The 25,000-nt window shown below is 45.7% G+C and overlaps 1 protein-coding gene across 3 annotated transcripts in view; it reads right to left on the minus strand.

The window, feature by feature from the left end:
• LOC147020903 (poly(rC)-binding protein 3-like) overlaps positions 1–24,873 on the minus strand; it is a 118,674-nt gene extending 93,801 nt beyond the window's left edge. For 2 of the 3 annotated variants that reach the window (XM_085890554.1, XM_085890552.1), the window contains exon 1: positions 24,721–24,873. The gene's annotated coding sequence lies outside the window, so the exon portion shown is untranslated. Of the gene's footprint in view, positions 1–24,635 lie in introns of all 3 variants that reach the window. The other variant, XM_085890553.1, reaches the window with a different exon arrangement.
• Between the last annotated feature and the right edge of the window lie 127 nt (positions 24,874–25,000).

Consider the following 25,000-nt stretch of genomic DNA (forward strand, 5'->3'; position numbering starts at 1 on the left):
AAGTACACATCCCTGACGAACTCCAGTAACAACTGGAAATAAGTCAGAGATGGTACCACCACACTTCACAGCACTCTCAGTACCAGAGTAGAGTTCAGACATCAGATCGATCAGTTTTGGTGGCACCCCACGAAGACCAAGAATCCTCCAGAGGACATCCCGATTCACTGAATCGAACGCTTTACAGAGATCAACATAGGCTGCAAGCAGCCCCTGCCGAAACTCTCGTCTGCGTTCGGTGAGGACACGAAGTGCAAGGATACGGTCAATCGTTGACCTCTTTGGTGTAAAGCCTGACTGCTCTGGACGCTGGTGCTCAAGCAGATGGTGGCGAACCCTATCGAGAATTATCCGAGCAAAGACCTTGCCCGGCACTGAGAGCAGCGTCACCCCTCGGTAGTTGTTGCAGTCTTGGCGATCACCCTTCCCTTTCCAGAGAGGGACAACAAGGCCCCTCTTCCAGTCAGTTGGGATGATGCCTGTGTTCCAGGCAGAGCACAAAACTGCATGCAACGACACGAGTGCAGCATTTCCACCAGCCTTGAGAAGTTCGGCATGGATGCCACAGATCCCTGGAGCTTTGCCCCGTTTCAACTGGTTCACCGCAGCCCGTGTTTCCACAAGCGTAGGCTCCCTTGCTGAGAAAGTCTGGTAAGCAGGATCAGCGTCAGGAAAACAAGTCACATGTCCATAAAGCCGCAGCTGACACACGGAATATACAGGAAATAAATCTCATTTGAGTCTCTCTCAGCAAATGCTCTTTAAACACAAAGTCCAACCAGGGATAGCCAAGGATTCTCCAAAGACACCTGGTACCGAAGGAGTTCTTAGTCTCAGATTCTTGGTCAGAGTCCAAATCTCACATCCGTCGAGCAAGACAAGAAGCACTAAAGAGTTCAAGACTTGAATTCTCATCCTCCTGCATAGGTACCGACACAGCACCACATCCCATGGTCGAGTGAATCCACGACTCTCCATATCGACCACTGGCTCACAACGTGCGAAGACATGAATATCACTGACAAGGTAAAGTAATCTCTCTGTGACCTCAACATCCTCACCACAGAAAGGTACAGAGAAGATAGCAGTGTCTAATGTCATTGAAAGCATGTATCTTGGTTTTGACCCAAAAGACCCGTAATCCCAGTGGCTCAGACTCCTCATTCAGTGCCTTGAGAGCAACCATAAGGATATACAGCATCTCTGTAAAGATGACTGCATCATCTGCGAAATCAAGGTCAGAGATCTTGACATTCCCAAATGATGCACGGCAGCTCGATCTCTCCGACATCCTCCCCAGAATCCGGTCCATACAAGAGCTGAAAAGTGTGGAAGCCAATACACACTACACATCCCTCACGAATTCCAGTAACAACTGGAAATAATTCGGAGATGGAACCACCACACCTCACAGCACTCTCAGTACCAGTGTGTAATTCAGATATAAGATTTTTTTTTTTTTTTGTATACCTTGGTCGAGGCTCGTATGAGAGCTAACACACAACTCAGCAAGGAGGCATGAGACGAGGGGCGGGAGTGGAAGGGACAAAACATTGGGGAACAGACACATTAGGTGAACTGTGGAAGGGAGAGGGATGGGGATGGGACGGAGAACATGGCGAAGAGAAGATGGACATTACAGGGACTTTCAGGAAGGAAAGCAGGAGAATTGAAGGAAGTGGGCTTGGGTGGATTATCGGGGGTAGAAAAGATCGAGGATTTGGATGGGGGAAGATAAGAGGTGGTGGTGAACAGCTGTTTTGAAAGCCTGGAGGGAAGAATGGGAAAGAATAGAGTGAGGAAGTTTATTCCAAAGGTGGGAAAAAAGAGGAATGAAAGAGTGAAGATGAGCAGTGATTCGTGATTTTGGTAGTTTTACCAGAAGGGGGTTGTTGGCGGACCTTGAGCACCCTGTGGAAATGTGGTGGGGACAAATCGCAGAGAGAGCAGGGGGGCAACGCTGGAGAGGAGTCGGTAGAAGACAGAAAGACCACCGACCAACCTGCGGTGATCGAGTGAGAGGCCCAAAGACTCAGCTTCATTGCGGGAGATGCCAATGATCTTAAATGCCCTGGTTTCGACTGCGTGAAGCCGAGAAAGGTGGGAGGCAGGAGCACCAGCCCAGAGGGGAGAGCAGTACTCCATCAGGCTACGGACAAAAGCTTTGTAAGTGGTCAGGAGCTCAAGAGGGCCGAGGAAGGACTTTGCACGACGGAGGATTCCCAGTCGGCGACTGGCTTTTGAGGCGAGGTTGGAAATGTGACTTTCCCAGGAAAGATCATGGCAGATAGTGAGACCCAGAAGCTTGAAAGAAAAGACTTCTTCCAGAGGATTGTTGAGAAAGTGGATGGGGGGGGGGGGGTTTGTAAACGGTCCTTTCGAAGAGACATAGTGAGTGTGAGATTTGTCTGGATTGAAAGACATGTTCCACGTGTTGGACCAGTTTGTGATTTTATCCAGATCTGCAGTGAGCGAAGAAGCTGCTGCTTGCCGGTCTGAGGGATGACCGATGGTACGGCAGAGGGTGGAGTCGTCGGCAAAGAGAAATAGAGGATTTTCCAGAGAGTCCGAGAGATCATTGATGAAAACCAGAAAAGAACAGGGCCCAGAACGCTACCTTGAGCAACTCCAGCCTGCACAGGAAGAGGGGATGAAAGAACTCCATTTAGGGCCACACGTTGACTGCGACAGGAGAGGAAGTCTGCGAGCCATGAGTGGAGATGGCCTTGAATACCATGGGAAGAGAGTTTGGTGAGTAGGGCAGGGTGCCAGACTGTGTCAAAAGCACGTGATATGTCCAGGGATACGGCTCGGATTTCCTGTCTGGCATTGAGGACCTCCATCCATTGATGGGAGAGCAGAAGCAGCATATCCAGGGTAGAGTGACCTGGTCTGAAACCAAATTGATGATTGGAAATCAAGCCATTGGAGAAGAGGAAGGATTTCATGTCTGAAGCGATGATGGATTCCATCACCTTGCTGATGATTGGGAGAAGGCTGATTGGTCTGTAGTTACAGGGATCTGTTTTTGCACCTTTTTTTATGCAGGGCAGTGATGTTAGCAGATTTCCAAGCAGATGGCAGATGACCTTGGGCAAATGAGAGGGTGAATAGAACAGAGAGAGGGTGAGCAAGAGCAGAAGAGCAGGCTTTGAGGACACGTGGGCTGATGCCGTCTGGACCGGTTGCAGAATCTGACACGAGGTTTGAAAGCAAGCTTTCCACCTTGTCAGGAGAAAAGGATACAGAGTCCAGGGACAGTTGGGTGCGACTGGGTAAAGTGGGTAGAGATAGTGATGGGTTTAGGACACAAGATTTAGCTGCAAACACCGAGTTTAGACATTCAGCTTTATCACGTGTGGAATCAGCAGTGCGGCCATTTGAGGTAAGGGAGGGGATGGAGGGGGAACATACACCAGAAACAGATTTGATTAAACGCCACCAGGATTTTGAGGAGGGAGAGAGGTTTGAGAGTTCAGACTTGAGATGAGAAAGATGTTGTTTTCTGGCTCTCCTGAGGGTAGATACACACTTGTTACGAGCTTTGTGGAAAGAACTGAGATTGCCCTCAGTTGGGTTTGCTTTCCATGAGGCAAAGGCAAGTTGTTTCAGGACAACTGCCTCGCCACAAGCTTCAGTAAACCAAGGGCGGGAGGAAGGGTAAGACAACTGAACACGAGAGGGGATAAATCTGTGCATGAGGGAGAGCAAGTTTCTTTGAAAGAATTCCCAGGATGAGTTGATGTTTGAGAAAGTAGTGATAGGAGACCAGTCTGTAAGTTTGATGGCTGCTCGGAGACCCTGCCAGTCGGCTTGAGTGAAATGCCAGACTCGACGGAGGTGAGGTGGTTCTCTGATAACAGCCAGAGAGATGTCCACTTTAACAAGGACGTGGTCAGAAGAACCAATTGGAGCGAAGGAAGAGCAGCAGATATTGTCAGGGAAATTTGTCAAAATCAGATCCAGAAGAGATGGAGTACCATTGGTTGAGATCCGGGTCGGGAAGTTGACCGATTGAGTCAGTCCCAATGAGTCGCAGAAAGCTTTTGCTGAGGTGCCATGGCAGGTGAGAGAGGTACCCACACCTAGCCAACTGGCGTGATGACAATTGAAGTCGCCACATAAGAGGAAGAGAGAGTTTGGATGAGAAGATAGAAGATGGTCCATGTTTTCGGATAGTGAGGTGTAGATGGAGTCATCACTGTTCGGTGGACGGTACAGTACACATATAAACATGAGGTGGGAGTGGAGGGGAAGCCGAAGCCAGAGGTATTCCTGGGGGTGTGGGGGAGTGAGAGCAGTGCATGGAGAGTGAGGAATAGAGTCTTTGATGAAGAGAGCAACACCTCCACCAGGACGAGGCTCAGGTCTGTCATACCGTAAGAGGGAGTAACCAGGGAGAGATACTTGGGAGTCAGACACGTCTTGGGAGAGGAAAGTTTCTGTAAGGCAGATAATGTCTGGTTTGTCAGTGGCAACCTGTATGGAAAGATCTGAAAGGTTTGAGCGAAGGCCCCGGATATTTGAGGTCCACACTTTTAATGAAGAGGTAGGGGAGGAGGCTTTGGGTGCAGGAGGTGGAGGGGGAGGGGGAGGGTAGGACAAGGGACGAGAGGGGGAGGTAAGGAGGGTTGCTGAAAGAGTGTGGGGTATTGCAGATTAGCGAGGGGAGGGGGCCGAATGAGGAGGAGAAAAGGCTCTCTGGTGCTGGGGGAGAGGGGGACAAGAGCAAAGGAAGAAGGCAGTTGAGGATTTGAGGGGGTGGAGTGAAGAGATGGAGGTGAGAGGGCAGTGGAGGGAGGCAGGTTGGAGGATGAGAGGGGGGGGCAACTTAGAGAAGGAAGAGTGAGAAGGAGGAAAGGTGGGAGAAAGGTGAGGGGGGGATTTTTGAGAGAGGTGAGAGGGAGGCTTGGAGGAAGAAGAGTGGGATGGTTGCTTTGAGAGTGAGAGTGAGGGGTGAGGGGGGTGAGTTGGCACTGAAGTTGGAAAAAAAGAATGGTTGATGGAAAGCGAGCATCCATGGCAAACAGTGGTTTTTAAAAGTTTTAGGTCAGAGATGCGATTTAACACAATTCTTGATGGATGCAATGAAGGCGAATTAAGAGCATGGAGAGAAGAAGCGCTGTAATAGTTGGATTTTTAGGCAAGGAATGAAGGAGAGGTCGAAATGAGAGCAGTCTGTTAAAATAGCAGAAGAGTAGTGCATTGTGAAACAGTAAAGAGTACCACATGTGTGAGAGAGGAAGATGAAGCATTATAAGATCGTTTTTGTTGTTAATATTAATGTATGAGAGTTCAACAGATTACGTCATGGAAGTGTAAAAAAAAAAATAAAAATAAAAAAGAGGAAGAAGACGAGGAGGAAGTTAAGAGGAAGAAGAAGAAGCAGAATCGGGAGAAGGTGAGCGTGTTGTTGTTGTTGTTGGGTATATATATATATATATATATATATATATATATATATATATATATATATATATATATTTTTTTTTTTTGAGATAAGAAAGAGATTAGTTGGGAGAATGGGGGATGTTTGGAAAGTGGGGAGGATGAAAATTGAAGGTAATGGGGAGGATAGAAATTGAAGGTAATGGGGAGAAAAAACAAACAAACAAACAAAAAAAAAAACGATCGAACACCGAGTGGAACCGGTAGGCCTCAAGCCGAGGCCTAGGCCTCAAACACCAGGTAAGAACGTCGACAAAAATACTCACAAAATAGCACGATTTTTGAAACAAAACCGAACTAGGAACACACATTAACATGCAGGTGAGAAAATTAAACAGTTAAAACGGGACAAATAACAACCGGAAACTTAACTTTGAGAACGTCAGCAGGGAGCCCCGTAGGAGACCTCTTGCCGCTCCAAAACCGGAACCGGAAGTCCTAGTTCAGTTTTGATCAGTTTTGGTGGCACAACATGAAGACCGAGAATTCTCCAGAGTGCATCATGATTCACTGAATCACTTTGCAGAGATCAACATAAACTGCATGCCTGGTGTTGACTAAATGGTTAGGGTGGCAGGCTTGGGATCCTGGAGTCCCAAGTTCAAATACTGCTTACCATTGAATTAATACCAGGTGGGGTTGACTCAGCCTGTCATCCTTCCGAGGTCGGCAAATGAGTACCAATTTGCTTGGATGATTGAGCCATTCGAGTACCCTGCCTCGGTGCGGCATTCCATCCAGGATTGTGCCCAAGAGCCCAGGAGATGGCTTTGGCAGCACCGATGCTCTGTACAGAGTACGGTCCTAATGGATGGATGAAACATAGACTGCAAGCAGCCCCTGCTGAAACTCTCGTGTGCATTCGGTGAGTACCTGAAGAATCAGGATACGGTCAATCGTTGAATTACTTGGAACAGGTAATTCTCCACTCTTTCACAGATTCCTTGTGTATCGGCCTCCTTGTCCACCCTCAGCAAACGTATAGTTTTCCACCTCAGCTAGCTGAACAACTTAGTTCTGCCATCATGCCTGGCCCAGCGACTCTGGTCAATAGTATCCATTGTACCTTGGGAGACAAAGTTTATCTTTGCCTGACAGTGGGTTCTAAGACAACCACCGGCAACGTCAAGGATGGTGGTCTTGAAGGCCAGCCACAACTCTGAAGGATTCCTTGAAACACCCAGACTCCCCAAATCCCCACACAACCTGTTCACAAATTCAGCTCCCCCTTTCATCCTTGAGCTTGCAATCATTGAGCCTAGGCTTGAATGGTACCATTCTCTTGTATTTGAGCCACAACAAGGCTGTGGTCAGTAGTACGAAACTGAGCACTCTGGGAGACCCTGCAGTTCTGGAGTCTCCTCTAGCAACCATCAATGAGAAAATCGTCAATCTCATTTACCACACCACCAGCGTTGGAATAACAAGTCCAGCGATGAGGCTGTGGGTGCTGAAACCATGAACCAGCCACCCTAAGTGCAAGACGTCTTGCGAAGTCAAAGAACTTAGTGCTATTGTGGTTCACAGTTCGAGACCCATGGGGACCAACACACGTCTCATAACCATCCCGATCGGTGCCAGCCGATACATTGAAATCCCCCAAGACTTGAACAGTATCTCGCCTGGGGTACTGATCAAGCACAGACTCGAGTGCGGCATAGAATCCGTCCTTCACGGTGAGATCACTCGTCTCAGTCGGAACATGTATAACGACACCCAAGGAGTGACGTATCCTTAGTCTCATATTATGCTCGTTGTCTTGTTTATCATCGGAGTCAGCTTGTTAGACACAGCTACAGCAACTCCTTGGGCATGGTAACCAAAGAGACTATACCAGTAGTCAATGTAACCACCCACCATGATCTCAGCGCTTTCCGATCTCCAATCTTCAAAGTGCCACAACACTGATGGTCAAAAACTGGAGCTCAGATGACAGCAGAGACAGGTGATCATCCTCTCTTAGAGTGAGGACATTCTAGGTTGCCTCAGCTGATGTACGACACCTCTGCATCTGGTGGACAGCCTATCAGTGGACTACAAAATGTAAACTGTTCAGCCTGGCAGAGGTATGCGCTGTAGATTGTGCCATTCTAGTTTTGCAACATTATTTACATAATTCAGGTTATGTTTTCATACTATATTGAACGAGTCAAAGCATTCCTAAATAGACGCTCGCTTATGTGTTACATGTATAGTTCTGGAACCAAGAACGATATATAATTCACATTCAAGTAAAAGTACAAAAATAAAATAAAATAAGACAAATAAAATGGCCTAGCAGAAACTGTGATCTTGCAGGATTAACTTTTCTCCATATTGCAAACAAAAAATAAAAAACAGGGACTAATCAAGGTCATACTGTTGTGGAGCCGGGCGTCGGTTGCGAGCACGACTGCTATGTGGAGCAGTAGTGTCGACTCTACGGAACACCCAGAATCTAGATCGTACCTTTCGGAAAACTCCAAAAGGTACGGGTCCCTTACGGCTTATAGGACCGTGAATGGTCAATAAATCAACCACGTGGGACAGGGTTATCTGCGAAACTTCAAAATACCTAGAGGCCCACGTGGAGAGCTACCGAGGATTCACATCCTCAATGGCACTCGTACGGGACGAGCCGTATGCCTGCTCGACCGGTGCGTAACTCGAGCAGATGGTTACCGAGGTCCCGTCGGTCCAAATGTACAATTTGCCGCTTCCCAAATTTCCCAATACGCACCGTGCTAAGCCAATGAAAGAAACACAAAAACGAGCCAAAACATTTAACAGGGGATATTTATTTACAATAGGTGGGGAAGGGAACACACAAGAGCAGAGTTAAACCGACTATAAAGAAATGAAATCATGAACAGCACAAGCACTTAACAGTTCCTACTTAAAGACGAGCCCAGAGACAGACGCACACCCAAAATAAACGAAAGGGACCTTCCCGCCTCGTGTGGTTTTCGACGAGATGAGCGAACCAGACCAGCGTCGATATGCCACCAGCCCAGCGTCGACGAGAGGCGACCAGCGTCGACGAGATGCTCTCAGACCAGACAAGCTCGAGCTGACAGAGAACTAGACTCCAGCGACAGGACGAGATGAGTTGAGAGCAGACGCCGGCGACAGAACGACATGACAGCAGACGCTGGCGACAGGACGAGATGAGAGCAGACGCCGGCGACAGGACGACATTAATCTCCTCACGTTCGTCCAAAAATCACCACTCTTTTTCTCCAGGAGGGAGGGGCCTCTTCTCTTGACCACTCACCCCTTGATTGGTCGGAACCATCGCACGATTCACTGGCCGCCCTACATTGGACAGACGCATGGTAGGCGGGGCAACTCCCCTTCTGGCCGGAGTCCTGAGCAGAGGCGTTTGTGGCTCCGCCCACCTCCTCACCTCTGGCCGCGTGCTTAATGGCGATCGTGTTGAGTCGGAAACGGGGAGGGTGAGACACCCGCTCCTTGCCGATTGACTAAGGAGGGATGCCATGCCTATGTTAGACTCCCCCCATGCGCGTGCTTGCTGGCAAGCGCGCGAAGAATTTCGTGAGCAGTGTTGTTGCTGTGAGAGTGAAGATGGTGTGGATGTAAAAATAACTCACAGCGCATGTATGTAATTCCCATTAGACACAGGTAGGGGGCCCTAACTAGAAACACACACTTATCGAAATAACTAAGCTACGGGGACGGCTTTCTGTGTGCACAAGGCTTCCAGATTCGTAGCAATACAACTTCATAACGAAAACGTTTTGTTTCTTTCACAGAGGACGTATGACTCGGCGATACTTAACACTTGGTTCCACATTTTACGAGGTCAGAATGCTTCACCACTCAAATATCACTATATTTGCACCGTTGTGTTGATCTGTCAAACAAAACAAGTGTTAAAGAACAGCTGACACCTTGGTATTTGCCATGGATACTTCAACAGTTTGTCTCCACCATGAGGTGCACATTGTCTGGGACTCAAAGTGGCATATAACATGTTGTGACCCACATAAGGTGTGCCAAAGGTGAATTTCCAAGAAGTGTCTGTGTGTCTGTGTGTCTGTGTGGCTGAGCTCGCATGCAATTAGCATCAGCGCTCGTCTGCGTTTCGGCACTTGTTGCTCCTACCACCCAACTCCCACTGCTTCCCCCACTCTTTTAAAAGAGGCTGTGAATCAAAAACTACTGTGAGTGCAGACCTGCAACTGTGCACGTTTCACATACAGCTGTATACAATTTAACAAGCAAATATATAATAAAATAAAATATGAACGGGCCTTTGGGATGATTGGACTTGATTTGACAAATGGCTGCTCAAATTAAACAGATCCAAAATATGATGCTATGATTCAGAGTAGAGAAAATCCAACAGACATTTGATCTTCAGAAACATGGCAGCAATGAATACGAGATGGAATGATGTCAACAAAAATAGATGTTTTTTTTGTCAAAGTTTTGAGCAATCTTTACTTCATCGACAGCAGATGAAAAATACAGCAATTTGTAACCAGAACATAATTCAAAATGACCATCAAGAATATATATCCATCAGATGCAAATTTGAGGGAAAAAAAATCCTCCCCTCCCCCCCCCCCCCCCAAGGAGTGAACTTGATTAAATGGCAATCGAGTTGACTGACTTCCCACAATTTGGATATGTCGGCTTGAGTGAACGCCAAAAATTGCACAAAGGTTAAAAAAAAAAGAAGAAAGGACAAAAAAACATTTGTGCAATGATTTCCTCATGCAGTTATGTTGAATTACACCGGTCACATGCTCCTGTAAACAAGTTGGGTGAAAACTCGTATCATATCCTGGGAAGTAGAGGGTTGGAATCAAGTGCTAACAAAAACGACCCAGGAAGAGCAGCAATGGGTCAGTGGATACCAGTTACAGGGATTACAAATAAAACCAACAACAACAAAAAAAACCCAAACAATAAATCTACATGTACGCTGGTCATCACAAGCGAAACTAGAACGGCACTCGGTAGAGCACATACCTCGGCCAGGTTGAACAGTTTATGTTTTGCATCCCAATGAAATCCGGATTTGCTGACCTGAGCCAAAAATCTAATTGGCTTGTTCTCGGCACCTCACCAACCTATCCACAACTTTTTGAAATATAATTACATATATATATATATATATATATATATATATATATATATATATATATATATATATATGATCTGTGTCTATCTATCTATCCATCTATATTTCCATACATGTATCTATCTATAAATATATATATACGTACGTACGTACGTATATATATATATAAATATATATATACGTGTGTGTGTGTGTGTGTGTGTGTGTGTGTGTGTGTGTGTGTGTGTGCGTGCGTGCGTACGTACGTACACACACACACACACACACACACACACACACACACACACACACACACACACACACGCACACGCACTGGGGTGTTTCATATTGCAACTTTTTTGCGCTAGTCAAGTTTGCTACCCGTCGTAGCTTTCCAATATGGATAAAAACCCCACTCGCCGATTTTTAGAATTTTCCTCCCAAAAATGGCCGCCGGCAGCCATTTTTTCCAAAATGGCGGCCTTTTTCGCGTTTTGACACAGAAATCGACTCCTACACCTGCTAAAATACGTTAATGTTACTTGATATGTGTATGTTTGTAGATGATTATGATTGCTACGTCTGCTAGCAGTCGGGGACTAGACATTAGGCATCCAATATGGCGGAAAAATCCAAAATGGCGTCCAAGATGGCCAATTTTTGGCCACTGCAAAGTTGTTCCCTCCGATGTGGGTTCTAATATGTCTAGTTATAGGTTTTTGGGTATGCTGAATTCCTTTTTATGCTCTAAAATGCAGTATATCTGTCACAGAGACGTCTGCGGGGGGTCATACTCTCGCGTTAAGAAGTAGTTCTTGCAAGTCCGAAGAAGAATTTTGAATATTCTCACCCTCATTGATATCAGAAAATAATTAAATATTCGAAGGTCAAACATGTATTTATTTAACATGTACAGTATATACACGAATTACTAGTATACGAATGCCATAATGAATGTTCTAATATGAATTCATGTATGCGTGCCTATCAGCCTCGATATAATCTATATATTAATACTGAAGGACCAATTTTGTGCTCCTCCAAGCGGTGGCGTCACGTTTTTCTCGGTACTGTGACCTGGACTGAAAGAGACTTCGTACCTGTAAGAGTGCATCGCACATAGTGGCAATAGTCAAACTTTAACTCTGAAGCAGAATAAACACTTTTTGTTTTACATTCGTTTACATGGCGACGTGTGACGTCACCGCTGAGAGGCGTCAGGACGTCATGACATCATCGGTGATTCGCTGAAGTCATTACGTCTGTCGTCAACAGACCGTTACCGCTGAGAGGCGTAATTCCACTCCTCGAAAATAGCGTCTGCAATGTAAAACCCTCTTCTGCACATGCTGACTACCTCAGAATGTGAATTTCACAAAAAATGTAACAAGAAACATTGTATCTTCTATATATTAATACTGAAAGACCAATTTTGTGCTCCTCCTCGCGGTCGAGTCACATTTTTCTCGGTCCTGTGACCTGGACTGAAAGAGACTTCGTACCTGTAAGAGTGCATTGCACATAGTGGCAATAGTCAACTTTCAACTCTGAAGCAGAATAAACACTTCGTTGAGACGGGGGCGAGGAGTGAAGAGGCGGGGGCGGGGGATGAAGAAACGGGGGTGGGGGATGAAGAGACGGAGGCAGGGAGTGAAGAGGCGGGGGTGGGGGATGAAGAGACGGGGCGAGGAGTGAAGAGGCGGGGGCGGGGCATGAAGAAACAGGGGCAGGGAGTGAAGAGGCGGGGGTGGGCGATGAAGAGACGGGGGCGAGGAGTGAAGAGGCGGGGGCAGGGGATGAAGAGGCGGGGGCAAGGTAAGCAAATTTTTGGGCGGGGTAATCAAATTGAAAGCGGGAGATGGGGGGAAATGGGGCGGGGGATGAGTGGGCAGGGGCTGGGGTGAATTAGGCGGGGTTGAGTGTGAGGGGGTGGACAGGGGGCGGAGGCACAGAGGCAAGTGGAGTGGGGAATCAAGAGACTGCGGACGGGGAGTGAAGAGGCGGTGGCGGGGTTGGGCAATTCAATTTTTGGGCGGAGGGTGGAAGGCGGGGGGGAATGCGGCAGGGGCGGGGGATGAGTAGGAGGGGGCAAGCACGCCTGTCCAGTCCATGTCCCTCGAGTGTGGGTGAGCTGGTGAGGGTGGTTGAATGAACGGAATCCGTCTGACAGGGTTTCGGCTAGTCAATAATATTGGCCATGGCATGGCATACATGGCTGTAGCGACATTTCAAATTAAAATTTCCATAGTTCAAAAACATCAATGTTCACACTTCGCTTCATATAGTTATCTTCATTTTCGCGTATATATGAAGGAGTGATCGACACCTATGGTATTTGACACCGCAATTGGTAATTTTCGCTCTTGCCGATTCCAACGTGCCCACAGATGAGCGATAAACGATGGCAAAACTGTTGTATCAGACACCTAGACTACATCGTGATCAACTCAGCTCAGGAAAGCCAAAATTTCCGGCCGTGGATGAGAATGAGAGTAGTGACCTGTGTCTCAGCAGTTTCATAGATGACGACTCGTGGCGGTTATTCAATCTTCTTGAACTATATGATGTACTAGATGTAGAATGGATGTGTGAGCCTGCAAGCACATGGCCAGAAAGTGATGGTTACCAAAAATTCGCAAACTATGTGCACAATGTTCACATAGTTTACGACCTTGCAGAGCGTGGAATTAAGTTGATTTCGGATTTTATAGACAAAACGAGGGATGAATAGCAAAGGCAAGCTTTGCTTCAAGTGGTTGAGTGGCACAGGCAGAACTAGAGGGGGAGCACTCGGGAGAGTGCAAAACCTCCGCCGCCAATACTGCTGGGTCACTCAAGTGAACCTTATATCTTATTCATTAAATATGATGTCAACAGTGCTGAGAGTTAGTTCTTTTCTCCAACATTTTTTTTTGGGGGGTGGGTTGGAAATCGCTTAAAACATGTAAAAATGCAAAAAAAAAAAAAAAAAAAAAAAAAAAAAAAAATCGAAATTTTGTTGAAAAAAAGTTGCAAAACTTTTTTTCTCCAAATTTTTTTTTTGGGGGGGGGGGGTTGGAAATCACTTAAAACATGTAGAAATGCAAAAAAAATTCTCTATTTTTTTGGGGAGGTGGGGGTAACTATTTTTTGGGTTGGAGGTTAGAAATCACTTAAAACATGTAGAAATGCAAAAAAAAATTTCTCTTTTTTTTTTTTTTGGGGGGGGGGGGTTGGAAATCACTTAAAACATGTAGAAATGCAAAAAAAAATTTTTTTTTTCTCTACATTTTTTTTTGGGGGGGGGGTCCAAAACCAAGTCCAAAATTTAATGGCATGATCCTTGGACCAAACCTAACCCCCCCCCGCTCCCACCCACCAAGTTTCGTTGAAATCCGTCGAGGAGTTTTTCCGTAATACTGTTCACAAACAAACAAACAGAAAGGGGTGAAAACAGTAACCTCCATCCATCTTCGAAGATAGCGGAGGTTAATTATCCTGGATACACGAGATTCACTCTTCAGAAAATGTAGATAACTATATGATGCGAAGTGTGAACATTGATGTTTTTGAACTATGGAAATTTTAATTTGAAATGTCGCTACAGCCATGCATGCCATGCCATGGCCAATATTATTGATTATCGAGGCTGATAGGCACGCATACATGAATTCATATTAGAACATTCTTTATGGCATTAGTATACTAGTAATTTGTGTATATACTGTACATGTTAAATAAATACATGTTTGACCTTCGAATATTTAATTGTTATTTTCTGATATCAATGAGGGCGAGAATATTCAAAATTCTTCTTCGGACTTGCAAGAACTACTTCTTAACGCGAGAGCATGACCCCCGCAGACGTCTCTGTGACAGATATACTGCATTTTAGAGCATAAAAAGGAATTCAGCACACCCAAAAACCTATAACTAGACATATTAGAACCCACATCGGAGGGAACAACTTTCCAGTGGCCAAAAATCGGCCATCTTGGACGCCATATTGGATTTTTCCGCCATATTGGATGCCTAATGTCTAGTCCCCGACTGCTAGCAGACATAGCAATCATAATCATCTACAAACATACACATATCAAGTAACATTAACGTATTTTAGCAGGTGTAGGAGTCGATTTCTGTGTCAAAACGCGAAAAAAGGCCGCCATTTTGGAAAAAATGGCCGCCGGCGGCCATTTTTGGGAGGAAAATTCTAAAAATCGGCGAGTGGGGTTTTTAATCCATATTTGAAAGCTACGACGGGTAGCCAACTTGACTAGCACAAAAAAGTTGCAATATGAAACACCCTAACGCGCGCGCACACACACACACACACACACACACACACACACACACACACACACACACACACACACACACACACACACACACACACACACACACACACACACACACACAGGCCAAAAGTAGGTGGACACCTGTGCTCGTTAAACATCTCATTCCAAAATCATGGGTATTTGATATGGAGTTGGTCTCCCCTCCCCCCTTGCTGCTATAACTAACAGCCTCCACTCATCTGGAAAGGCTTTCTACTAGATGTTGGAACATTGCTGTGGAGATTTGTATCCATTCAGCCACAAAGATCAAATCAATTCTTCCTTGTCACACACCTAACCTGTCCACCAGGTTTTGTCTGAATTTGTCCACAAATTTTTGAGATTTCGTGATATATATTGTTACGGTTGTGGAAATTCGCAGTACACCATAAAGAGTCCTCAGGTGAGATATATCGGTAAGTTCATGTCTAGTTAGCCCAAACCCGTTGTATAGAGGGAATATGTGTGTTTCATCCGGGCTGCAACGCTTTGAGTTAGCCATTTTTCTCTCTATTGTTATTTTCGACCATTAAGCCGCCAACAACTCAAACACCACCCCAACAACCAAATCGCCACCATCAACAACGCCCCCGAACAACTCCACCAAACCGCCACTACCTTCACCTCCACAACCCAACCCCGCAAGCATCGCCTCACCAGCCATTCTCTAACGACGCTCAACAACGCCCCCGAACAACTCCACCACCTTCGCCTTTCTCCTTCACAACTACCAACCGCACCACCTGTGAACACTGAACGTCGGGCTGTCTAGGGCCCGTTCGGCGATTGGTGCCAAACGCATCGAGCCGCGAGCGCGAATGGCGGCCTTTCCGAGAGAGGATTTCGGATCAAGAAGGCTTCACGCCCCCTTTTTTGCCTGACCAAAGGGTGGCGTGGCCCCGCCTCCAATCGCGTTTTGATCCGAATATTAGCATATAGGCTCCTCCTGAGGCCTATAAAGACGCGAGCATAAGGCGACTCAGGAGTTGAGTTGGGTTTTGAGTTCGGTTGAGTTGGGTTTTGAGATCAGTTGAGTTGGGTTTTGAGATCAGTTGAGTTGGGTTTTGAGATCAGTTGAGTTGGGTTTTGAGATCAGTTGAGTTGGGTTTTGAGATCAGTTGAGTTGGGTTTTGAGATCAGTTGAGTTGGGGTTGAGTTGCGGTTGAGTTGCGGTTGAGTGCAGAGTTGAGTTGAGTTCGCGCGGTCAAGTGAAGACGGCGGTGGGCAACAAGATTGCTCGTCTCGTCGCGGGGCCAAACCAGCCAGCCATTCCCCTCTCCCTGAGCATCAGCAATTCCCCCCCCCATCTGCGCTGAGATAGTGCCGGGGGGACCCCGTTCCTCCCCTACCCTAAACATGGTGCCAACAAAAGCGCTCGCATGGAGCACGCCGGAGAGGGCTCGCCGACCATGCCAGGGGCACGGAGTCGGGACGCAGCTGCACGAACATTGCAGCTTGCCCACCATCACGTCACGAGGATGCCGGTAAGACCTTCCCGGTCTCGTGGACCTGACCGATCCTCCAGGATCCACGTACATTTGGTCTACGGACCTGTCTGCCTCCTTGCCTGTGAGGGTGGCTTTCTTTTCTTTCGGGTTGAATGCATGCTGTGGCGCAGTGTCCAACAAATAGAACTGTTTAAGTGTTGTAAATAATTGCCCCCTTTTATTCGGTGTTAACTCTTTCCTTGCATGATTGTATGCCTGTAAAATACGTGCTTCCATGTGTGTAAATAAATGTGCATGGCTTGTTGAACTGTTTCCTGCTTTGCTTCGTCTCCTTCCTTTTATTGAATCTCCATCTTTCATCACGTATGGGATCGATAGTGGGTTTAAAACGCCCGGGAAATAATCTTAACCGTCGAGGTCGACGATAACTCCACTCGGTTATCTCTGCAGCACGGAACGAACCGCTTAAGCGGTTCGTGTCCGAAGTCGACCTGCGGCGAGGTACGATCGCCCGGTCGACCACTCGCGCAGGTACTTAGGTGGGTCGAATTTGGCGAGCAACCCTATCCTGCGTGGGTGGGCAATTGGCATGATCGTGGTGAGGTTAAACCCCCACCCATGACTGGCTCCGGGCGGTAGTTCCCGGAGGGTCACGACTGAATTGTCCGTCCGGTGGGCAACGTGTCGCGATTCGAGTTACGTGGCCGATCGCACGCTGACGGGCGCGAATTCGCAACAATATCATCATTCTTGGCCCTATCCATCAATGGTGAAGATTCACTCAAATAATTCTCGGATCCGAATCTGGACCCTCACCAAAATATAATCATTTCGTCCGAATCCGGCCACAAAACTTTATGAGATATCCTGCTCACAGAAACACAAACAGACAGGGGAGAAAACATAACCTCCGTCCACGTCTGCTGATGGAGGGAATAATTGATGGACTAAAGAATGACGCACGTTTCTGACAGGATGATTCATATTTTAAGTGAGCATGTTTCTCCCAAAAACGAAAACTTCATCTGCACTTATTACTCCACATTTTAACACTTTGTAGAGACATGTGCAAAACAATATTGTTACGAAAATGATTTTGGGGTGAATTATTCATTACGTGGTGACATCATAATGAGTAGCAGAATAAGAGTTTCAAAAACCCAAATGGCATTGACCAGAATTGTATGTCTCGCGAGATTCCCTGTCACCCTTTATCCTTGTGCCGATCTCTTTTCCCATCTCCCACCTGTATGTGTACGCATGCACGCATAGCCTGAAATTAAATCAGACTTTTTCCAACTTTATTTCCACATCCTAGCCCACAACTTCCAAGTGAAAATCAAATTGCAGAAATTTAATTAAAAATACAAAACGAGAATATCTTGGTTAAGTGTCCACCCCCCTGAGTTATTGCATGGTGGAAGCATCTGTGACAGCAATTACAGCTGTGAGTCGGTTGGGATAGGTCTCCACCAGCTTTGTACACCTTTGGACAATATTTTCCCATTCTTCTGTACAAATCTGTTCAGCCTCAGTCAAGTTGCATGGGGAGCGTTGATGGACAGCAATCTTCAAGTCATGCGACAGATTTTTGATTGGATTTAGTTTGGGGCTCTGAATGGGCCACTCAAGGACATTTATCTTTTTGTTTCTTAGCCACTCAAGTGAAGCTTTGGCTGGATCCTTCGGGTGGTTGTCATGCTGAAAGGTGAACTTCCGTCCAAATTTCAGGTTTCTTGCAGAGGGCGCAGCAGGTTTTCCTTGAGGATTTTTCTGTATTTTGTTCTATCCATTTTCCCTTCTATCCTGACAAGTGCCGCAGTCCCTGCTGATGAGAAACATCCCCATAACATGATGTTGCCACCACCGTGCTTCACATTAGGGATGGTATTTTTTGGGTGATGTGTTGTGTTGGGTTTGCACCAAACATAACGTTTTCGCATTTTGGCCAAATAGTTCCATCTTGGTTTCATCAGACCACAAAGCTTTTTGCCACATTGCTTCAGAATCTCCAGAATGGTTTTTTTGCATACCTCAAACAGGACTCATGGTGGGCTTTTTTGAGTAATGCTTCCTTCTTGCCACCATATCGTACAGGCCAGACTTGTGAAGTGCTTTGGATATTGTCACATGCACACAGTGACCAGTCTTTGTCATAAAGGCCTGTCTCTCTTTCAAAGTTGCCTCTTGGTGGCCTCTCTGATCAGTGTCCTCCTTGCTTGGTCATCCAGTTTGTTGGGACTGACTGATCTAGGCAGGGTCTTGGTGGTACCATACACCTTCCACAGGCTACCATACACCTTCCACTTTTTCATGATTGCCTTGACTGTACTCCAAGGGATATTCAAGGCCTTTGAAATATTTTTATACCAATCCCCTGATCTCTGCCTTTCCACAACTTTATCCCGGAGGTCTTTTGAAAGCTCCTTGGTTCTCACGGTTGAGTCTTTGTTGTGAAATGCACAACCCAGCAGAGGGAACCTCCAGTAACAGCTGATTTTATTATTAAATAATCAGAATCACTACAATTTAACACAGAGGGAGGCTAACTAACTTGGTGTGTGATTAGTTACACCTGAACTAATCTATGATTGCACATATAAGGGGGGTATACACTTGTCTAACCAAGATATTCTAGTTTTGTATTTTTAATTCATTTCCTGAAATTTGTAGAATTTGTTTTTCACTTGGAAGTTGTGGGTTACGATGTGTAAATAAAGGTGAAAAAAGTCTGATGGAATGCATATTAATTCCAGGCTGTGTCTGAACAGCATCTTCATCGATGACGGCACACGACCGACAAATATTTGGCAAAGCTATGGTTTCACCGGTCTCTGTGTTGTAGCTAATTTGGTGATGGAGGAACTCGAATGAAGGATATTTGAGTCTCATGAGAATTGGCTCCCACGGTACTGGAATAGATATGTAGATGACACCTTCGTCATTGTGCTACAAAACATGGTTGACCACCTACTGGGACAACTTCGCAGTGTATCCTCCAGCGTTAACTTCATAATGGAAATTCAAAAATAAAGCAAATTGGAATTTTGGGATGTGGAGGTTCACCGTAAACCTGACGGCTCCCTAAAGACTAGTTGGTTTACAGGAAACCAAAGCACACCAGCAGATTACTGGATTTTTAACTCCTACAACCCAATCTCCCACAAACGCAGTGTGGCACGGACATTAGCATCTTCCAAAGCCGAGGCAATTAAAGAAATCAGATTAGTTAGACTGGTTAGAGGAATCCTGCTCAAAAATGGATACAAGGAGATACTCCCCACCTTGGAAGGTGTTAGAACAACAACAAACTGTTGTTAGAACAACAAACAAACCTCGGAAGAACAACAAACTTTCAGAAAGGATTGCCATGATAGTACGTGGTGCACGGATTGGTGTAGCCAACAAGTCTCTACACATCATCCGTAATGTCATCTCAAATCTAAAGGACCCAAAACAAACTGGTGATAAATCTTGAGTGGTTTACCATTCCTCGTGCAAAGACTGTGACCAATTCCACATTGGTGAAACTGGAAGGAATTTAAAACCACGGCTCGATGAACATGATAGAGCAATTAGACTTGGAAAGGTGACCCAGTCAGCCAGAGGAAGTCATTACCGGCAATCTGGTCATTACAAAAATTTGTCTTTGATGGGGTCAGTGTCCGAGACACAACATTTAACAAACGACACAGTTTTGGAAGCATGGCATGTGAAGAGCCGAGAGGGTGGTCTAACTGGGGAGACGGTGGACATACCCACACAATACACACCTCTGATGCAAATGGGGAAAACTCGATGGTGCAAACAGCTGGATAAGGTGAGCAACAAACACCCAATCCCAAACACCAAATCCACATGTGCACAACACCAAACAAGAACCTCAACACCCGCACAATCAACACCTCATCATGCCCAACCCGGACATGGAACCAGCCGTGTTCGCGCCCCGGAAACACAAAAAACAGCAAGAGCAAACACGTGCTCACCCACACACATACAACACCAGACCACGTGTAAGTAAAAACAAATAAAAAAAAAGAGCAGAGCACCCCCTTCAATGATATGATTCGACATTTGTTTTGCAAAAGCAAAAACAAACAGCACTCCTCCATTTGACCTCGAGCACCAGCACGTGACCGGAAATGGCGGTCGTATCAAAATAAAAACTGGAGACGTGCCGAGGCTCGGGATCTATTGTGCCTGATGAAGCTGACTGTGAAGCTGGCGAAAAGTTGCCTGAGATCGGGTATGCTCTCGCTTTTTGCTCAAATCAGCGGAGTCGATCTACTCTTTAGCTCGCCTGTTCGAAGAACAGACAGCTATAGCGATACCCCCGGCGTGAGCGTGAAAATGTTAAATTTTTTGTATTACGGAAAAACTCGACGGATTTCGACGAAACTTGGTGGGGGGGGGGGTTAGATATGGTCCAAGGATCATGCCATTAGATTTTGGACTTGGTCCTCCCCCCCAAAAAAAATTGTTAGAGAAAAAAAATTTTTTGCAACTTTTTTTTCAACAAAATTTCGATTTCCTTTTTTTGCATTTCTACATGTTTGAAGCGATTGCCAACCCCCCCCCCCCCCCCAAAAAAAAAATGGAGAAAAGAACTATAACTCTGTCAGCACTGTTGACATCATATTTAATGAATAAGATATAAGGCTCACTTGAGTGACCCAGCAGTATTGGTGGCGGAGGTTTTGCACTCTCCCGAGTGCTCCCCCTCTAGTTTCCTTTCTAATGTTTTTATCTACACTACCACACTATTTTTTTATACGCCCGATATATATATATATATATATATATATATATATATATATATATATATATATATATATATATATATATATATATATATATATATATATATATATATATATATATCAGGGCGTATGATGTGATACCGGTCGTCCATCCGTCTGTCTGTCCGTACTCGAACTCCCAAAGTTTTCAACTTTCACGTTTCATATTTGGTACATAGGTACAGACTGTGGAGCCGTTGTGTCACAACATACGTTCGTCATCTAAAGTGGTTGCCATGGCAACCAGGATGCTGTTTCCGTCCATTCCTGTCCCCACTCTAACTCCCAAAGTTTTCAACTTTCACGTTTCATATTTGGTACATAGGTACAGATTGTGGAGATGGTGCGTCATGACATACGTTCGTCATCTAAAGTAGTTGCCATGGCAACCGGGATGCTGATTTCCATCCGTTCCTGTCCGCACTCTAACTCCCAAAGTTTTCAACTTTCACGTTTCATATTTGGTACATAGGTACAGACTGTGGAGACTGTGTCGTGACATACGTTCGTCATCTAAAGTGGTTGCCATGGCAACCAGGATGCTGTTTTCCATGTAGTAGCACAATTCTGTATAAACCTTGTTAGGGCGTATATTGTGCTCACTTGTGCTCTTGTTACTGATTACAATATACAAATACATATATTGCTTTACAATTATACTTCATAAAAAATATTAATTATATTAGACTCGTCTTTTAAAAACGATAAATGTATAAACAGGCGAGCATCGGGTGGCTTTGACACCAACTCTGGTTACTTTTGGTTTGAAGTGCCTTATTCTTCTTCAAAATAAAAAAAAATATATGTTGTGTGTACACATACACACACACAAACACACACAAACACACACAAACACACACAAACACACACAAACGCACAAACGCACAAACGCACACACGCACACACGCACACACGCACACACGCACACACACTGCATTGTCTGTCTCCATCATGCATGGCCACATCTTTTAAGTTACAAACTCCAAACTCGGGCTGCAAACACAACTTTGTGTGGAGGGGGGAAACATAGGCTATGTGGCCACAGCCTCATGAAGGGATGTAGGGGGAGTAAATTATCTTTGTAAATGTGTACCGTGTAGCGCTACCTGGTGGTGGCGGCAGAGGGTATTACAATTTCCTTTTTTACCTGGGCAATGCTGAGGTTAATGCACTCTCTTCGCACAGGTAAATTTGCTCCCCTTCCCTTCTCCACCACTCCCCCCCCCCAAAAAAAAAAAAAAACGGAGGGGCTTGTCAAAGTCTGTCATCGTGTGAGATTTCTATCAGGAAGGGACATCAGGATAAGTAGGGAGCAAAAGGGGTGAGGGGGAGCAGGAAGAGAGGATGGGGATGGAGAAAGGGGTGGGGTGGGGTGGGGGGTGAGGGGTTAAAGCACTTTATGCATGGGTAAAATTTGTCTTCCTTTCCTTCTCACCCAAAAATTTTGGCAAACATGACAACTAATTGGTCCATCAGTGACACCGTGGGTAGCCTCTGTTAGTCTTGAACAACCAGATGTCCTTTCCTTGCACCTCAATATGGAGCGTCCACATGTGTTACTCCAGTAACTCCAGGCCTCTGACACATTTTAGCAACATGGCTGTTCAACGTGTGTTACGTCACAAAGCCGGGTCGTGCCCCTGGAAAACCACACGCACCACACTGTAACTCTCCCTACTCATCTTGTGTTCCTCACTGGTTCTGCCAATGTTAAGTTGCCTTTTGGTCGTCATAGTTTCTTTGAATGCATTTTCACTTCCGGTGTGCCCATCTGCACTATCCATTCAACCTGTGTTGTTTTTAAAATGAGTGCTGTGTACTTTGAACCGCGGATCTCGGCCTCCGATGTCAGTGAATGCACCCATGAAGGGTGCTGAAAGAGCTGTGCAGTTCAATTAATAAAAGACAACAGCATCATGACCAGTGAGTTACCTGCGCCTGAGCAATTTCGCCTCTGCTTGGCGTCTTGGGAGATAATTCTCAAACTGTCTCGCATCGCCCATGCATGTCCGTAAAAAAATTTGTAGTACAAATGCACCACACTATAAGGCAAGAGGAACAAGAAGGGCACCCGGAAGAGTGCATACCTCCACCAGGTCGATTAGTTTACGTTTCGTATCTCACTAATAGGCCGGATGTGGATTCCAACCTGAACTAAAAAATTGAATCGGCTCGTTCTCGTCACCTACCCGACTCATCCACTGAGTTTTGTCACAATCTGTCCACAACTTTTTGAGATATCCTGCTCGCAGACAGACAAACAGACAGGGGTGAAAACATAATCTCCGGTCACCTTCGATGGCAGACGGAACGAGATGAAGAATTTAAGGCAAAGCCTCACCAAAGTACATCGACGACATTAGATCGGCACATGGACACAGACTGCACACAAACTCAACGCACTGCACGTGCACGTACACGTACACGTACGCACACACACCTCGTTTTTTTCTTCTTCTCCATTTCCTGTTCCTAACAATTCTGTCTTCAAGGCACACACACAAACTTCATTAACTGCACAGTATCAGCTGTTCCTAAAATATAATATGATTTAAAGGGATTGCTTTCCATGATGTTACTTTCACAACATCCTATATTAAACTTTATTTAAATTGAAAACCTCAACACAGTTCCTTTACCTAAACTGGTGGTAGCTTGCGATCCTAGGGTCCTGAGTTCAAGCCCTTCACCATTGAATTAACACCAGGGGGTTGACTCAGCCTGTCATTCTTCCGAGGTCGGTGAAACGAGTACCAGTGTAGCAGCCAAAAGGTTGCACACTCAAGGGAAGGGGTATGGACGGATATATTAAATCTGGTAGTTGTGCGGTGCAGGCACGATGGGCCGAACGGCCTCCTGCTGCACATAATTTGTGTGTACGTGTAAAGTAAGAACCTCCAGCTGGAAGCAATTGAATGGTTTCCCCAACCACACGGATCACAAGCTGGGCACCGTCCTTCCTCGAGGTTTCGATCCTTTCAGCCCAGAACCTCTCCAAACAGAGGGTCCACATCAGTAGATTACCTGCATCAGTAGATCCACAACCTCTGTTGTTCTCAACTCAAATATAACATGTTCACCAAACAACTCGACCAGCACGACCTCTGCATCAAACTCTTGTCATACATGCTTCCTTGTCCCCAAGTAACCACTGAAATGGGTCCAATACATGTATATATATATATATATATAATAATGTAGTTAAACATAAATATCTCGTTAATATATTTACTATTCTTTTTGTAACACACACACACACACACACACACACACACACACACACACACACACACACACACACACACACACACACACACACACACACACACACACACACACACACACACACACACACACACACACACACACACACACACACACACACACACACACACACATCGTTCAATCAGAAACATTCGCCCTCTCACATCGATTATAATCATCGTCTGAAGGAACAAACATTCCAACAGGGCCACAAGCGGAAACAGGGGACCATTTGCCGTTGGCATCCCCGAATCTAGGCCACGACTTAATTAGGAAGCATCATAAATACCCGAGAAGACAGGTCCAAATGTACACAAGGCAAAAGGAGTTTGCGTGCGAGCGTCAGGGTTGTGCGGGAGAAGGCGTGTACACACAGAGCGATGGGCGAAGTGATGGTACACGTGGGTACAGTCGTCCACACACAAGTCCGACCAGGCCGCAGGCGCGAACAAAAAAGGCGGGGAAGTCGATACCGCTCTGTGTGTATTCATCCGCCGAAAGGGTTTCTCGTTTTGTTCACTACTTTATCCGCGGGTGATAATATTTTATTACAACGGACGTTGTTTTAATATGGTTTGTGAATCTTATTTACTATTTTATGTGTGAATAACATTTATGGAATCGAGAGCGTCGTACCGCCGGTTACACCGCATC

This window comes from Eptatretus burgeri, chromosome 8 (genome assembly GCF_056783735.1).
Source record: "Eptatretus burgeri isolate ZD-2024b chromosome 8, Ebu_testis_v1, whole genome shotgun sequence".
Taxonomy (NCBI): Eukaryota; Metazoa; Chordata; class Myxini; order Myxiniformes; family Myxinidae; genus Eptatretus; species Eptatretus burgeri.